Consider the following 12,933-nt stretch of genomic DNA (forward strand, 5'->3'; position numbering starts at 1 on the left):
GGACAAACAAGCACAATATGGTCTTGACTGGTAAAAATGCAGAAATTGTAAAGGGCAGGTCACTCTCCTTTTGTAAGGTAAGCTGTAATGGCTATAAAGCATCGGTGCGGCCGGCGCCCCAGACCCAAAGGTCAGATAAAATGCACAGGAACCAGGAGAATAGCATGGGTCTCTCTGCGCTGCCCGAAACACATGATAAAATCAGTTTCACAGTGATTTCCCACTTCATCGTGAAAGCCACCGATTTCAGTGGCTTCCTGAAGAAGTGGGGTTTAATTTTGAAACTTATTGAATAAACCACCCTCATCCAAATCCAGCGTATTAGTTTTATCATCTGTTTCCAGCAGCGCAGAGCTATCTACACTACTTTCCTGGGTCCTGTGTGTTTAGGAGCTGAAGCTTGTGCGATAGATGCTACCATATCTGTGGCTTAAATCCGCAGCTGAGCTCTGCCTGAGGCTGATAACCTTTTTTTTTTTTTTTTTTTTTTTTTTTTTTTTAAATTTTATTTTGAAGCAAGTAAAATATATCTTTGTACCGTGTTAGCCAGTAGAGATAAAAAAAATTGTTTAAAAGAACTGAAGTCCTCAGTGGTTGATACCTTTTAATGGCTAACTGAAAAGATGGTAATAATTGCAAGCTTTCGAGACTACTCAGGTCTCTTCATCAGGCATGATATAACACAAAATCTGAAGAGTCACATATTCCTGTTGTGTATAAATATGTGACTCTTCAGATTTTGTGTTATACCATGCCTGATGAAGAGACCTGAGTAGTCTTGAAAGCTTGCAATTATTACCATCTTTTCAGTTAGCCATTAAAAGGTATCAACCACTGAGGACTTCAGTTCTTTTAAACAATTTTTTTTATTTTGAAGCCAAACTCGTAACAAGACAAAACATCCCCTGCTCCCCACGGAGCAGCAGGAATTATTACAGAAATGACGATAATATATATTCAAACAGTCAGCACACATATACAGATCCCATCCCCACTACTGCTGGAGTCTGGCCCGATTTTACACCTTTTCTTTATCGTTCCTATGGGAGACCCAGACATTGGGTGTATAGCTTCTCCCTCTGAGCATATACACCCCCTGGATAACCAAATCTAGCCAGTTCATTGCTTTGTGTTCAGGAGGCATACATCCACACATGCATTCTCATCTGATTTTTCATTTTGAAAGTTTTTGGAAGAAAAGCGGGTCCAAGCCTGGACTCCCGGCATGTCCCTTCTTACCCCACTGTGTCGGCGGTGTTGTTAAGGTTGATTCCAGGGCTGGAGCCTTACATGCCGCGCTCCTTCGCCATCCCTCGGGCTCTGGCTTGAAGTGGGAGCCAGCACGGTTCTCCCTGCTTTGCAGGAGGCCGGTCTCCATCCGCAGCCCTTCAGGATCCTGCTGGACGGAGCACTCATCCCCAGGGACTTGAAACCCTGCGTCTCACAAGCTAAGTATCTGAGACGTTTATGTTCGGGGGGGGGGTCCCTTGTATTTTATTGTTGGGGAGAGTGTGCTGTGTAACTGTTCTGACATTTCCGGGCCGGTTCTCTGGGTTGTCACCTGAGAACCGCGCCGATGGAGCCTGCGCGCCGGCCGCATCGCTTAATCTAGGCCCCGGCTCTCGCCTGAGGCCTAGTTTCGATTTCACTGCCCTTGCATGTCAATCATGCAGAGGGACAGTGCGGCTCCGCTCAGCGGCCGTTCGGCACAGGGGAGGGACACTCCTCTCTGAGTAAATGTCCCCTCCCCTGTAAATCTCATTGGCCCTCCAGATCCCGCTCTCAGAGTAGGTCCCGCCCCCTCTCCTCGCTCCGGCGCCATTTTATCAGCGTTCTTTCAGCGTTCGGCGCTGGCTGCAGCATCCCTGCTAATCTGTCTGGGGGTCCGGGCTGTGGGATCTGGAGGGCACCACAAACGGTCTGGTAAGCCACAACCTCCGGTTGTGGACCTGCTTATATACTCTCTGGGGGTCATCCTGGCTCAGCGCCCCCACTTCAGCAGCATGTCTCACACAAGGAGCAAGGCTGTACGCAATATGCACTGCATGTAAGCTTGTGCAGCCTGAACCGAGCACATATCCACATTGTGATGCCTGCTCTAACCTGACAATGCCTCAGCCTGGAATCGCACCCACAGTGGTCCCTCCGGGCTGCTCCGGCTCCGGTGGCTGAACCCCCGGCTTGGGTAGAATCCTTCTCTAGGTCAATCTCCAGTCTTTTGCCGACTCCATGGGACAGCTGTCCCGGACTTTGCTGAACATGCATCAGCCCCCTTCTCAGGGGCGCCTCTGCTGCTAGGGCTCTCTCAGCGGAGCTCAGAGGATTCTTCATCTGGGTCCCAGACCCCGTCCTCCTAAGAGGAGACGTAGGGCTCCCTCTCCTTCCTCGTCCCGCGGCTCTGATTCAAGAGCTGACTCGCAGGACGAGGAGGATGCCGTTACTGGGGGCTCAGAGGCTACCTCCATGTGCCCCATTGATCTGTCCGAAAGTGACTCAGATGTTAGTGATTTGATTAAGTCCATTAATTCTGTACTGGACCTCAATCCGCCAGTATCAGAGGAGCAACCCTCTCTAGCAGAAAAGCACCAGTTTACCTTGCCTAAGAGGACAAGGAGTGTGTTCTTTAACCACTCCAGTTTTCAGGCCACTGTGACCAAGCCTAGGGCCTGTCCTGACAAACGCTTCCCAAAGCGTGGTTCTGATGACCGTTTTCCCTTTCCACCAGAGGTGGTCAAGGAGTGGGCTCATTCACCAAAGGTAGACCCTCCGGTGTCTAGACTCTCAGCCCGGACAGTTGTATCAGTGGCTGATGGCACCTCACTTAAGGATTCCACTGACCGCCAGGTTGACCTTCTGGCCAAATCTGTATATGAGGCGGCAGGGGCCTCGTTCTCCCCATCTTTTGCAGCAGTGTGGGCTCTCAAAGCCATCTCTGCTTCTCTAGAGGAGATGCATTCCCTCACCAGGGAATCTATGCCCGAAATGGTTTCCTTAACTTCCCAAGCTTCAGCTTTTTCATCCTATGCCATGTCTGCCATGCTTGAAGCTTGTCACCGCACTGCGGTGGCTTTGGCTAATTCCCTCGCTATCCGCAGGATCTTGTGGCTTCGAGAGTGGAAGGCAGACGCTTCTTCAAAGAAGTACCTTGCTGGGCTCCCTTTTGCTGGGTCCAGGCTGTTCGGTGAACAACTGGATGAAATTATTAAGGAAGCTACTGGCGGGAAGAGTACTTCCATGCCACAAACTAAATCCAGGAAACCTGTCCAGGGCAGGAACCAGTCGAGGTTTCGTTCCTTTCGTTCCTCCAACTGGTCGTCCTCTAAGCCTTCGGCCTCGTCCACTAACTCAGCCAAGGACCAAAAACCCAACTGGCGCACGAAGCCGCGTCCTCAGAAGACCGCAGGAGCTGCTGCCACTAAGGCAGCCTCCTCTTGACTATCTGGCCGCACCAGCAACGTCCTTGGTCAGTGGCAGGCTCTCCCACTTTGGCGACGTGTGGTTTCAACACGTCTCCGACCAGTGGGTGCGGGATATCATCTCCCACGGCTACAGGATAGAATTCTCTTCCAGCCCGCCAAACAGATTTTTCTTTGTCGCTCCTAATTGGGAGACCCAGACAATTGGGTGTATAGCTACTGCCTCTGGAGGCCGCACAAAGTACTACACTTAAAAGTATAAGGCCCCTCCCCTTCTGGCTATACACCCCCCCCGTGGGATCACGGGTTCCTCAGTTTTTGCTTTGTGCGAAGGAGGTCAGACACGCACGCATAGCTCCACTGTTTAGTCAGCAGCAGCTGCTGACTATGTCGGATGGAAGAAAAGAGGGCCCATACAGGGCCCCCAGCATGCTCCCTTCTCACCCCACTTTCTGTCGGCGGTGTTTGTTAAGGTTGAGGTACCCATTGCGGGTACGGAGGCTGGAGCCCACATGCTGATTCCTTCCCCATCCCCATTAGGGTTCCGGGTGAAGTGGGACTTTACCGGTCTCCAGGCACTGAGACCGTGCTCCATCCGCAGCCCCTGGAGAAGCCGCTGGATATGGAGCTGAGTATCGTCAGGGACAGACCCTGCTCCGTCAAGGTACTCTGTGTCCCCGTGCATACCGCGCGCACACCGCAGCATGGCTGGGTGTGTTAGTGCGCCGGGGACATCAGCGCTGCTGCGCTTGTGCCATTTCCTCACTACAGCTTGGCTGAGTGGGTAGACTTAGGGCGAACGGTCGCGCCGGCCGCTGGGGTCAGTCACACTGCGACGCGGCTGGGACTTGTGGTGCGCCGGGGACTTCCGCGCTGGCCGTGCATATATCACGGCCGCGCTTATTACTACAGTCCCCGGCTTTTGCGGCCTAGTTCGTCTCGTTCCCGCCTCCGCACCTGCCAGTCAGGAGGAGGGCGGGACGCCGTACAGAGCATCAGCGCTGAGGGCTGGAGTCTGTTTTACATACTCCAGCCCTCACACCAGGCACAGTAGGACGCAGTTTCCCGCACTTTGTTTGTGGCACGCCCACGGTCCGCCCCTCTTCACAGGACGCCGGCAGCCATTCCTGTCTGCACGCTGAGCTGGAGAGGGGAGCCTGGGAGAGCCAGACACGGGATTCTACGACCTCATACCCGCTTTTCAGCGGGCGGTAAGCAGCCCTCAAGGGCTCACCCCCACTTGTGCCGTTGTGTACTTGGTATTTTGTGTTTGCAAATACTTTTCACTGTACGGTCGCTGGTGATTCTCGGCTATATACCCTCCTAGATTGCAAGGAGGCAACAGCATGTCGTCCGTTAAACGCAAGGGTGCCAAGGCACAGACTTTATATGCTGCCTGTACCGCATGTGGGGCTACTCTACCGGCAGGTTCCACTGACCCCCATTGTGTGCAGTGCTCGGCCCCTGCAGCACTTGCTCAGCCGGGGCCTCTGCTAGACGTGACCCAGGGTGTACCACCTGTGAATGCTGTCCAGGTGACAGGAACGGAGTTTGCAGCTTTTGCTGATAGATTGTCTATGACAATGTCTAAGATTCTTGAAACATTGCAGTCTAGACCAGTAACTCAGACCACGGACACTGTTGCATCATTGCTCCCTGGTCCCCCTCAACTGGAACACTTCCGGGCTCCGGGGGTGTCACATGCACCCCAGGGTGACGGCTCTGACTCGGACGACAGTCCCAGACAGCCTAAGCGGGCTCGCTATGAGGGGCCCTCAACTTCGTCTCACTGGTCAGGATCCCAGCGGGATGAATCTATGGGTGATGAGGCGGATGTAACTGATCAGGATTCTGATCCTGGGACCGCTCTCAATCTGGATACACCGGATGGTGACGCCATAGTGAATGATCTTATAGCGTCCATCAATAAGATGTTAGATATTTCTCCGCCAGCTCCTCCTGAGGAGGAGTCAGCTTCACAGCATGAGAAATTCCATTTCAGATATCCCAAGCGTAAATTAAGCTCTTTTCTGGACCACTCTGACTTTAGAGACGCAATCCAGAAACACCACGCTTATCCCGATAAGCGGTTTTCCAAACGGCTTAAAGATACACGCTATCCTTTTCCCCCTGACGTGGTCAAGGGCTGGACCCAGTGTCCCAAGGTGGACCCTCCAATCTCCAGGCTTGCAGCTAGATCCTTAGTTGCAGTGGAAGATGGAGCGGCACTTAAAGATGCCACTGACAGACAGATGGAGCTCTGGTTGAAATCCATCTATGAATCTATTGGAGCGTCGTTGGCGCCAGCATTCGCAGCCGTATGGGCACTCCAAGCTATTTCAGCTGGGCTTACACAAGTCGACACTGTCACAAGTACATCTGCTCCGCAGGTGGCACCATTGACCTCTCAGATGTCTGCATTCGCGTCTTACGCGATTAATGCTGTCCTAGACTCTACGAGCCGTACGGCGGTGGCGTCAGCCAACTCCGTAGTTTTACGCAGAGCCTTGTGGTTGAGGGAATGGAAGGCAGATTCTGCTTCCAAGAAGTGCTTAACCAGTTTGCCTTTTTCTCGTGACCGATTGTTTGGTGAGCGTTTGGATGAAATCATTAAACACTCCAAGGGTAAGGATTCATCCTTACCTCAACACAGACAAAACAAACCCCAACAAAGGAGGGGTCAGTCTGGTTTTCGGTCCTTTCGAGGCTCAGGCAGGTCCCAATTCTCCTCGTCTAAGAGGACTCAAAAGGATCAGAGAGGCTCAGATTCTTGGCGGACTCAATCACGCCCAAAAAAGACAGCAGGAAGAACCGTCACCAAGACGGCTTCCTCATGACTCTCAGTCTCCTCTTTCCGCATCCTCGGTCGGTGGCAGGCTCTCCCGCTTTGGCGACATTTGGCTGTCACAGGTCAAAGACGGTTGGGTGAGAGACATTCTGTCTCACGGGTACAGGATAGAGTTCAGCTCTCGTCCTCCAACTCGTTTCTTCAGAACTTCTCCACCGCCCGACCGGGCCGATGCTCTGCTGCAGGCGGTGGCCGCTCTAAAGGCGGAAGGAGTGGTGACTTCCGTTCCTCTTCAGGAACAAGGTCACGGTTTTTACTCCAATTTGTTTGTGGTGCCAAAGAAGGACGGGTCGTTTCGTCCCGTCCTGGATCTAAAGTTGCTCAACGAACACGTAAAAACCAGGAGGTTCCGGATGGAATCTCTCCGCTCCGTCATCGCCTCAATGTCTCAAGGAGATTTCCTAGCATCAATAGACATCAAGGATGCTTATCTCCACGTGCCGATTGCGCCAGAGCATCAGCGTTTTCTACGCTTCGTTATAGGAAGCGAACACCTGCAGTTCGTAGCGCTACCTTTCGGGCTGGCGACAGCCCCTCGGGTCTTCACCAAGGTCATGGCTGCAGTAGTAGCAGTCCTGCACTCGCAGGGTCACTCTGTGATTCCATATTTGGACGATCTACTTATCAAGGCACCCTCTCAAGAGGCATGCCAACACAGTTTGAACGTGGCACTGAAGACTCTCCAGAGTTTCGGGTGGATTGTCAACTTTGCAAAGTCAAATCTAACCCCGACCCAATCACTAACATATCTTGGCATGGAGTTTCATACTCTCTCAGCGATAGTGAAACTTCCACTGGACAAGCAGTGCTCGCTGCAGACAGGGGTGCAATCTCTCCTTCAGGGTCAGTCGCACACCTTGAGGCGCCTCATGCATTTCCTAGGGAAAATGGTGGCAGCAATGGAAGCAGTCCCTTTCGCGCAGTTTCATCTGCGCCCTCTACAATGGGACATTCTCCGCCAATGGGACGGGAAGTCGACGTCCCTCGACAGGGATGTTTCCCTCTCTCAGACAGCCAAGGATTCTCTCCGGTGGTGGCTTCTTCCCACCTCTTTGTCAAAAGGAAGGTCGTTCCTACCCCCATCCTGGGCGGTAGTCACGACAGATGCGAGCCTATCAGGGTGGGGAGCAGTGTTTCTTCACCACAGGGCTCAGGGTACGTGGACTCGGAAAGAGTCCACCCTTCAGATCAATGTTTTGGAAATCAGAGCAGTCTATCTTGCCCTGCAAGCCTTCCAACAGTGGCTGGAAGGCAAGCAGATCCGAATTCAGTCGGACAATTCCACGGCGGTGGCGTACATCAACCACCAAGGGGGAACACGCAGTCGGCAAGCCTTCCAGGAAGTAAGGCGGATTCTGTCGTGGGTGGAAGACACAGCATCCACCATATCCGCAGTTCACATCCCAGGCGTGGAAAACTGGGAAGCAGATTTTCTCAGTCGCCAGGGCATGGACGCAGGGGAATGGTCCCTTCACCCGGACGTGTTTCAGGAGATCTGTCGCCGCTGGGGGATGCCGGACGTCGACCTGATGGCGTCACGACACAACAACAAGGTCCCGGTTTTCATGGCACGATCTCACGATCACCGAGCTTGGGCGGCAGACGCCTTAGTTCAAGATTGGTCACAGTTCCGGCTACCTTATGTGTTCCCACCTCTGGCACTGTTGCCCAGAGTGCTCCGAAAGATCAGGTCCGACTGCCGCCGCGCCATTCTCGTCGCTCCAGACTGGCCAAGGAGGTCGTGGTACCCGGATCTGTGGCACCTCACGGTAGGCCAACCGTGGGCGCTACCAGACCGTCCAGACTTGCTGTCTCAAGGGCCGTTTTTCCATCTGAATTCTGCGGCCCTGAACCTGACTGTGTGGCCATTGAGTCCTGGATCCTAGGGGCCTCAGGTTTATCTCATGAGGTGGTTGCCACCATGAGACAGGCTAGGAAACCATCCTCCGCCAAGATCTACCACAGGACGTGGAAGATATTCCTATCTTGGTGCTCTGCCCAGGGAGTTTCTCCCTGGCCATTTGCATTGCCTATTTTTCTTTCCTTCCTGCAGTCTGGGTTGGAAAAAGGTTTGTCGCTTAGCTCCCTTAAAGGTCAAGTCTCCGCGCTATCCGTATTTTTTCAGAAACGCCTAGCGCGACTTCCTAAGGTACGCACGTTCCTGCAAGGAGTCTGTCATATCGTCCCTCCTTACAAGCGGCCGTTGGAGCCCTGGGATCTGAACAAGGTTCTAATTGCTCTCCAGAAGCCGCCTTTCGAGCCTATGAAGGAGATTTCCTTTTCTCGGCTTTCACAGAAAGTGGCTTTTCTAGTGGCGGTCACGTCTCTTCGGAGAGTGTCCGAGCTGGCGGCGTTATCTTGCAAATCTCCCTTCCTGGTGTTTCACCAGGACAAGGTAGTTCTGCGTCCAATTCCAGAGTTTCTTCCCAAGGTGGTATCTTCCTTTCATCTCAATCAGGATATCACTTTACCGTCTTTGTGTCCGCATCCAGTTCACCAATTCGAAAAGGGTTTGCATTTGTTGGACCTGGTGAGAGCACTCAGGATCTACATTTCCCGCACGGCGCCCCTGCGCCGCTCGGATGCACTCTTTATCCTGGTCGCTGGTCAGCGTAAAGGGTCGCAAGCTTCCAAATCCACCCTTGCGCGGTGGATCAAGGAACCAATTCTTCACACCTACCGTTCTGCTGGGCTTCCGATTCCATCTGGACTGAAGGCCCATTCTACCAGAGCCGTGGGTGCGTCCTGGGCATTACGGCATCAGGCTACGGCTCAGCAGGTGTGCCAGGCGGCTACCTGGTCGAGTCTGCACACTTTTACCAAACATTATCAGGTGCATACCTTCGCTTCGGCGGATGCCGGCCTAGGTAGACAAGTCCTTCAGGCGGCGGTGGCCCACCTGTAGGAAAGGTCTGCTTGACAGCCCTATCACGAGGTATTCTTTTACCCACCCAGGGACTGCTTTTGGACGTCCCAATTGTCTGGGTCTCCCAATTAGGAGCGACAAAGAAGGGAATTTTGTTTACTTACCGTAAATTCCTTTTCTTCTAGCTCCAATTGGGAGACCCAGCACCCGCCCTGTTTTTTCTTAGGGATTTTGTTTTTCGGGTGCACATGTTGTTCATGTTAATAAGTTCAGTTCTCCGATGTTGTTTATCGGATTGAATTTGTTTTTGAAACAGTTATTGGCTTTCCTCCTTCTTGCTTTTGCACTAAAACTGAGGAACCCGTGATCCCACGGGGGGGTGTATAGCCAGAAGGGGAGGGGCCTTACACTTTTAAGTGTAGTACTTTGTGCGGCCTCCGGAGGCAGTAGCTATACACCCAATTGTCTGGGTCTCCCAATTGGAGCTAGAAGAAAAGGAATTTACGGTAAGTAAACAAAATTCCCTTCTTTCTGTCAACTCCCCCCTGCTCCAAGACCGCCGCCTTCTCTCAGGCCGTGGCATCCTTGCAGGCCAACGGAGTAATTGTACCGGTTCCCGCCCGGGAACGGTTCAGAGGTTTCTACTCAAATCTCTTCCTAGTTCCCAAAGAGGACGGTTCCTTCCGGCCCATCCTGGATCTCAAGCTTCTCAACAAGCATGTTCAGGTGCGGCATTTTCGCATGGAGTCTCTGCGATCAGTCATTGCCTCAATGACCCAAGGAGATTTCCTGGCATCCATCGACATCAGAGATGCCTATCTGCATGTGCCAATTGCAGTTTCACACCAGCGTTGGCTACGTTTTGCAATCGGAGAGGAACATTTCCAATTCGTGGCTCTCCCCTTCGGGTTAGCCACGGCCCCTCGAGTATTCACCAAGGTCATGGCAGCAGTGGTTGTGGTTCTGCACCTCCAGGGGTTGGCAGTGATTCCTTACCTGGACGACCTCCTAGTCAAGGCTTCAGCCAGTGCAGACTGTCAGCGGAGTGTCTCGCTCACTCTCGCCACTCTAGTTCAATTCGGGTGGCTTGTCAATCTGCCCAAATCCACTCTGACTCCGACCCAGAAGCTCACGTACCTAGGGATGCAATTCGAGACTCTGCCGGCACTTGTGAAGCTGCCCTTAGTCAAACAGCAGTCCCTCCATCTGGCGGTGCGTGCTTTGCTGAGGCCCCGCCGTCATCCCATAAGGCACCTAATGCAGGTGCTGGGTCAGATGGTGGCGTCAATGGAAGCGGTTCCCTTTGCCCAGTTCCATCTGCGTCCTCTGCAGCTGGACATTCTCCGCTGTTGGGACAAGCGGACTTCCTCCTTGCACAGGTTAGTGGCTCTGTCGCCACAGACCAGGGGCTCCCTCCAGTGGTGGCTTCGGCCCCTCTCTCTGTCTCAGGGACGCTCCTTCCTGGCCCCGTCCTGGGTGATCCTCACCACGGATGCCAGTCTATCCGGCTGGGGAGCAGTATATCTCCACCACAGAGCGCAGGGCACTTGGACTCCGTCCGAATCAGCCCTCTCGATCAATGTGCTGGAAATCAGAGCTGTGCTTCTAGCTCTCTTAGCCTTTCACCACCTGTTGGCGGGCAAGCACATCCGAGTCCAGTCAGACAACGCGACAGCGGTTGCCTACATCAATCACCAAGGCGGGACACGCAGCCGCCTGGCAATGTTGGAGGTTCAACGCATCCTTCAGTGGACGGAGGACTCCAAGTCCACCATATCCGCAGTCCACATCCCAGGCGTGGAAAACTGGGAGGCAGATTATCTCAGCCGTCAAACCGTGGACAGTGGCGAGTGGTCTCTGCATCCGGCAGTGTTTCGGTCAATCTGCCGCAAGTGGGGCACTCCGGAAGTGGATCTAATGGCATCCCGGCACAACAACAAGGTTCCGGTTTACGTGGCTCGCTCCCACGATCCTCAGGCCTTTGCAGCGGACGCTCTGGTTCAAGATTGGTCCCAGTTTCGTCTGTCCTACGTGTTTCCCCCTCTAGCTCTCTTGCCCAGAGTCCTGCGCAAGATCAGAATGGAGGGCCGTCGGGTCATCCTCATTGCTCCGGACTGGCCCAGGCGAGCTTGGTACCCAAACCTGCTCCATCTGTCCGTAGAGGTGCCGTGGCATCTCCCGGACCGTCCAGACCTTCTCTCACAAGGTCCGTTTTTCCGCCAGAATTCTGCGGCTCTCAGATTGACGCGTGGCTCTTGAGTCCTGGATCTTGACGACTACTGGTATCCCTCCTGAAGTCAACTCCACTATGACTCGGGCTTGGAAGTCTTCCTCGGCCAAAATCTATCACAGGACCTGGAGAATTTTCCTGTCCTGGTGTCGCTCTTTCGGCCATGCTCCTTGGCCTTTTTCCTTGCCGACCCTCCTGTCCTTTCTACAGTCCGGTCTGCAGCTAGGACTATCCCTCAATTCCCTCGGGACAGGTCTTTGCTCTGTCAGTGTTGTTCCAGCGGCGTATCGCCCGGCTGGCTCAGGTGCGCACCTTCATGCAGGGCGCGTCTCACATCATTCCGCCTTACTGGCGGCCCTTGGATCCCTGGGACCTCAATCTGGTCCTCACGGCCTTGCAGAAACCCCCCTTTGAGCCTCTTAGGGAGGTTTCTTTGTCTCGTCTTTCACAGAAAGTGGTCTTTCTAGTGGCCATAACTTCCCTCAGGAGAGTCTCTGATTTGGCTGCGCTCTCTTTGGAGTCACCTTTTTTGGTTTTTCATCAAGACAAGGTGGTTCTCCGTCCGACTCCGGACTTTCTCCCTAAGGTGGTTTCTCCTTTCCACCTTAACCAGGACATTTCCCTGCCTTCCTTTTGTCCGGCTCCTGTTCATCGCTTTGAAAAAGCGTTGCATACTCTGGATCTGGTGCGGGCGCTCCGGATCTATGTGTCTCGCACCGCTGTTCTTAGGCGGTGCACCTCTCTTTTTGTGCTAACCACAAGTCCGCGTAAGGGCCCCTCGGCTTCTAAGCCGACCTCGGCTCGTTGGATTCGGTCGGCCATTTCCGATGCCTACCAGTGTACTCAGGTGCCTCCCCCGCCGGGGATCAAGGCACACTCGACCAGAGCTGTCTGTGCCTCTTGGGCTTTCAGGCACCAGGCTACGGCTCAGCAGGTCTGTCAGGCTGCCACTTGGACTAGTCTGCATACCTTTTCAAAGCACTACCAAGTGCATGCTCATGCTTCGGCAGATGCGAGCTTGGGCAGACGCATCCTTCAGGCGGCTGTCGCCCATTTGTGATGTTAGGTTCCGCCTACTTCCCAGTTTTCTGTTTTTTCCCACCCATGGACTGCTTTGAGACGTCCCAATGTCTGGGTCTCCCATAGGAACGATAAAGAAAAAGAGAATTTTGTTACTTACCGTAAATTCTTTTTCTTATAGTTCCGTATTGGGAGACCCAGCACCCTCCCTGTTGCCTGTTGGCAGTTCTTGTTCCGCGTGTTATCACCGGCTGTTGTTGTAGACAGAGGCTCCGGTTGTTCCGGTTCTTGCTCTATCTCTACTTGTGGGTGGCTATTCTCCTTCAGCTTTTGCACTAAACTGGCTAGATTTGGTTATCCAGGGGGTGTATATGCTCAGAGGGAGGAGCTACACTTTTTTAGTGTAGTACTTTGTGTGTCCTCCGGAGGCAGAAGCTATACACCCAATGTCTGGGTCTCCCAATACGGAACTATAAGAAAAAGAATTTACGGTAAGTAAACAAAATTCTCTTTTTATAAGCCGACCCAACTTAATGAGGGTAGGGAGAAGAGC

The 12,933-nt window shown here is 53.2% G+C and overlaps 1 protein-coding gene across 1 annotated transcript in view; it reads left to right on the forward strand.

Annotated features, from left to right (window-relative positions):
- The window catches only part of NUP210 (nucleoporin 210), a 315,482-nt gene that overhangs the window by 167,779 nt on the left and 134,770 nt on the right, over positions 1-12,933 (forward strand). The gene's annotated exons all lie outside the window — the stretch shown is intronic.

The sequence above is a fragment of the Anomaloglossus baeobatrachus genome, chromosome 8 (assembly GCF_048569485.1).
Source record: "Anomaloglossus baeobatrachus isolate aAnoBae1 chromosome 8, aAnoBae1.hap1, whole genome shotgun sequence".
NCBI classification, from domain to species: Eukaryota; Metazoa; Chordata; class Amphibia; order Anura; family Aromobatidae; genus Anomaloglossus; species Anomaloglossus baeobatrachus.